Genomic DNA, 5,522 nt, shown 5'->3' with positions numbered 1-5,522 from the left:
CAGGGAGCAGAAGAGGGTCTCTCCTAGAAATGCTTCAGTGTGGCTGGTATGCTCCACCCATGGGCAAAGGACAAGGCTAGGCCTGCTCCTGAATGCTTCCCTGAACCTGAACTTGAATCCTCCAGAGCTCCCACCCCTCTGAGCTCACGCAGGAAGCTGGGCCTTTGGGCAAAGTCTAAGGGAGTCATTAGACTCTGATCTGACTTTTCTGTTCCCTACCTAATGGTTCAAGTATTTATCAGATGGCTAATGGCCTCACCACAGGATTTTGCTTGCTGGGACTAGTATTTTTATGCTATTTAGAGGGGTAAATAAGAAGGGCTGTGTTGTTGTTGTTTTTTAAAAAAACACACAAAAAACAGCCTTCTCATAGGCTTGAAGACAAGAGGAACACCCTAACTCATGGTCTCCTGAAGCTCCAGGTTAAAAACAACATATATTACCTGGAAGTGTGGAAAGTACACAGAGGTGACATTGAAAATCTTTAGTAACCAGCATAACATGCATAACATGGGCACCAACTAACTCCTAGCACATACAGAGGAAGAGAGCAGTCCCAGATTGAGCCTTGGCCAGGATCTGAGTGTTCCTTTAGGCCTCTCCTGTAAGCACATGCAAAAATCAGTTTTGCTCATTGCCTCCAGCGGCTATGCGATCTCCCGTAACAGCTGTGAGTCTACGTGATGTACCTGCTAGGGGGAAGACTGGTGGAATAAGGAAATGCTCCTGGGGAGCCAGGCAGCCAGGGAACATCCTGTACGGATGTGGACAGGGCCTGACCTTTGCAGCCACCCTTGGGATCCTTGGATGGCAACTTCTCTTCCTTCCCACCCACTAACATGCACAAGCAGTTAGTATGCACACAGACTTAATACAGTGAAAATGCACATACCTTCCCAGTCAGTGTTCACAAATACAGAACCCACCTCCACCCATTACCTATAGATATACTCTCACCTCCTCTCAAGTTATGGGCATAAACTCACACCCACGAAATCACTCACACACTCAGAATCCTGCACCAGAAGCAATTAAAAGAGTCTCCTTTGACTAACTCCATTTGACACCCCTCCACACACATCTTGGTTTTTGCTCTTTCTCACACCTTCAGTGGAACAGGACAGATGAGGTGGCCCTGTCCCAGGCTTGGCGCAGGCAGTAACAAGTCCCTCCTGCAGTTCCCATAATCTGCCAGCAGGTGGTAGCATCTCACTCCACACTGACTTCCACCCAAAGACAGAGGCCTGTAGAGAAAGGGAGGCGGAGCACAAGGAAAGTTGAACTAAGAAGCTTTCAAAGTGTCTGGCCAGGTTGGAGGGCCTGCTTCCTGTCTGTGAAATGGGTTTAAGAACAAATCACGTCTGCTCTCTGCCTCCTGGGTGCTTGTCCTCAAGCTCTTGCTCCCTCTGCCAGGACTTCCCTTTTCCTGCTTAACCTCTACCCACACTGAGGTCTGGGCTCCCACTCCTCAAGGAAACCTCTCTGATCATCCCTACCCCTCACCAACTAGATGGTGAGCTTCTTCTGTAATAAACTTCCTAGAGCCCTTACCACAGTCCTGGTCAGACATTCCCTTGTGATTTTTTAAAATAACATCTGGTGGTAAGGAATGTAGTACATAGTAAGCACTTATTAAGCATTTGTCGAATGTTGAGAAATGAATGTCTAGCCTTTTACAGATGACAAAGCACTTTCATATGCAAACCAGACATCCTCTGAGGTAGGCATTTTTCTCCATGTTTCACACATACATCCAAACATTTGAACTTCAGAAACCACCTGAGCCTCACTACAATACAAGCCTCTGAGGAAGCTAGGAATTGTTATTTCCATATTAGAAACAAAACTGAGGCTCAGAAAGGTGGAGTGAGCAACCCAGGCTTGGTACTTGGAGGAGTCAGGATTCTTAAGTCTCCAAATCCTGTGCTGGAAGGTATGATCCTTAGATTCCCTGTCACCACTATGGGCGTGGTCACCTCCATCGGGATGATGGCCAATAAAGTGTATGGTTAGCAAACACACAAGCTTTGTGGGGAGGCAAACCTGGGCTCCCATCTGGCCATCACCTGTCCAAGGAACATCTGATAAGGCTTTATGGAGAGGGGGAGCCTTGGCTGGCACTTGAGGGGTTGGGGGAATTTGGGGAGGCAGAGAGCCAGGGAAGGGGAGACCAGAAAAGCAAGAGGAGTGCTGGGAAATGGAGTTTGGGTAACTCAGGCAGAGGCCTTTCTAGCTTCTGCTTCCTGAAACTACTCACTTCCTCACACCCCTGCTGGGGTGAGGGGAGCAGCCAGGGCTGTATAGGGGACACTGTGCAGCCACTGGCACATACCCTTCCCCTCAAGACTCCCACAGGCAAGGTAAGGAGCAAGTCTTCTCCACTGCTCACATGGTGTCCTACCCAGGGGTAGGCATTTTTTTTTTAGTTCAATGGTTTAAAAGATTATTTTATTCGGTTCTTGGTTAGGGGCTTGTAAATGGGCTTTTCTTATGTTTGGGTTCTGAAAATGTTAGCATAGGTTGAGGGGAGGTAGAGCTACTTTTGAAACTAGCACGTAGCATGAGACCTGCAACTTGACAGGCAATATGGGAGCAGAGATGGGATGTAGAGGGTTGTGGAGCTGAGCTGGGGACAGCCCAGGGTCCCCTTAGAGTGAGGAAGGAGGGATATCAGATTGAAACTTCTTGGGAAAGCATCACTTGAGATTTTTTTTAAAAAAATACATACATGTGCATATTTTAATATATTATGTGAAATAAAGGTTAAATTCCCCATTACTCTCATCCTTATTTTCTAATGTTTCTCTCTATTTATTTATTATGTATTTATTTTTCATTGAGTTTATTGGGGTGACATTGGTTAATAAAATTATATAGGTTTCAGGTGTACAATTCTACATCACCTGTATATTGTATTATGTGTTCATCATCCCATGTCATCTCCTTCCATCACCATTTATCCCCAATTTACCCTCTTCTACCTCCCCCCATTCCCCTTCCCTTTGCTAATCACCATACTGCTGTAGATGAGTGGATAAAAAAGCTGTGGTACATTTACACAATGGAATACTACTCATCTGTAAAACAGAAGAAAATCTTACCTTTTGCGACAGCAATGATGGACCTGGAGAGTATTATGCTAAGGGAACTAAGCCAGTCAAAGACAAGAACCATAAGATTTCACTCATATGTGGAATCTAATGAATGAAATAAACTATTAAAGTGGAAGCACTTGAGATCTCTGTAGAGGGCTGTGGTGAGCCCTCCCTCCTAGGACCCCTTCCCCTGCATTCCTGTGGGATCTCTCCCCTCCCTTCTTTACTGTCCCTTTTCTTTCCACATCACTCACACCTGAGGAGTTCCTAAGGAAGTGAGAGGAACTCTAGGCTGTGAGCCAGTTTGGGAGCCTAGAGACAGGGGCATGAAGTCTCATAACTATGCCAGGGTCACCGGCCTCTACCCCCACACTTACTGGGGTGGGAGCCAGAGACACAAGCACTTCTGCTGCCCTGTGACTGAGGGCGCCAGAATTAATCCCTCCCCACAGCAGAGAGGTGACTGCAGCCCTTAAGTGAATGCTTGGCATTTCAACAGTGCCTTCGTCTTTCTTTAAAGCAATGCCACCTTAGTCCTCTCAGTTTTTGCATTCCACAGAATATCCTCAGATGAACTTAGCTTCTCTGTGCCTCAGTTTCCTTAGTATAAAACGGGGTTGTGGCCTGGCTGGTGTGGCTCAGGGGTTGAGCATCGACCCATGAACCAGGAGGTCAAGGTTCAATTCCCGGTCAGGGCACAGACCCAGGTTGTGGGCTCAATTCCCATTTCGGGGTATGCAGGAGGCAGCCGATCAAAGATTCTCTCTCATCATTGATATTTCTATCTCTCTCTCCTCTCCCTTTCTCTCTGAAACCAACAGAAATATATTTTAAAAAACCAAAATGAGGTTGTAATGGGGACTAAGGAAGTCAGGACAGGTGATATGCTTGGAACAGTGCTTGGCACATGGGAAGCACTCCCTACCAGTTTGCTAGTATCCTCTAGCTATGTCCCTTTAAGCAAGCCACTTTCTCTTTTTTCTGAGTCCCACTTTCTTCATCTGTAAAAATGAAGGGGCTCATGGCACTGAAGGACTTTCCAGGTGCCTGCCAGCTCTGACCCTCTAGGATGCTATATGTCTGAGGTAGGGAGAACAGAGATTATTATTCTATGAAAATACATGAGGGGGGACTGAGAACCCCCAAAAGATAAAGTGACCTCCCGAGGATCACACAGCCAGTTACCGGGCAAGCTGGGGTTAGGATCCAGGGCACCAAACATCTAGTTTCAGGCCATTGGGCTGGCCTGGCTGCAGCCTGCCAGTACTTTAACACCCAAGGAAGATTAGAAAGCATTTGGTTTGCGCAATGGTGAAAGAAACGGAGGTTCCTGCAGCCTCTAGGGCTAAGGGAAGCTTGTGTAGACCCACATAATTCAGCGTGGCTTTCCTCACTGGGCAAGGTCCCTGCTTCCTGCCCTATGCCTATTTCTTCTCCCAGAGCACTGATTCCCTCTTACTTGAGGTCACTGCTTACTGGGACCAACGAAGCCCTATTCATGAGCAGATGCTGTACGCACGCACGCACACATGCACGCATGCACGCACCCTCGAGCGCACAAACACACACACACACACACACACACACACACACACACGTTCACGGTGACCTGGGTAGGTGAGGGGGTTGAGGCCCAGAAAATCCCAAGGAGACCCAGTAAGCCCTGGGCAGAAGCAGACTCAGGAGTGGAACTCAGGCTTCTGAGCCCCTGGCCGGTGTAGAAAGGAGCCTGACTTTGCAATCCTATGCCAGGTTCTGCCCAAGCTAATGCTGCCACAGAGAGGAGAGAAGGCTGAGGGCCTGATCTGTTCCTGTGGAGGCCCTATGGGTTGTTTAGGACACTGGAAGTTTCCAGTGGCGAGGCTCACTGGGGGGTGGGGAAGGGGAGGGGGAAGGGGGGGGAAGGGGTGCGAGGTGGTGAGGTGTGCAAACCCCTATTGGGAGCATGGCAACTGACCTAAGCTAAGAGTGGAGCCAGGTTTGAGGCTTGACTCGCCAACTAGTGGCTCTGTGAATCTGAACAAGAGCCTTGACCTCCCTGAGCCTGTTTCCCCATCTATAAATTGGAGATGATGATGGCTCCTGTCCACTTAGGGTTTTAGCGTGAGGCTCCGTGGAGATATTAGCTCCCACTAGTGAGCTCCTATTGTGGGTTGGGCACTGTGCCCAATACTTTACCTGCATCATCACATTCAGTCCTGACTAACAGTACTGACATGTAGGCAGAGTATCCCATCCAGTGTGGAAACAGGGCTCATTGAGACCAAGACGCTGGCTTTCAATTCTCACAGACAAGTAATTAGTGGTGCTAATGATACCATTGTAGTTATATTACAGGAAAGGAGCAAAGGGAAGGCTATACATTATAGGCATGTTCCCTGCAAAATATTGGGGGAAGGGACTGGACAAAGGGAAGACAGATACATG

Source organism: Myotis lucifugus, unplaced genomic scaffold (assembly GCF_000147115.1).
Source record: "Myotis lucifugus unplaced genomic scaffold, Myoluc2.0 scaffold_2, whole genome shotgun sequence".
Taxonomy (NCBI): Eukaryota; Metazoa; Chordata; class Mammalia; order Chiroptera; family Vespertilionidae; genus Myotis; species Myotis lucifugus.
Note: the sequence above shows the minus strand (reverse complement) of the source record.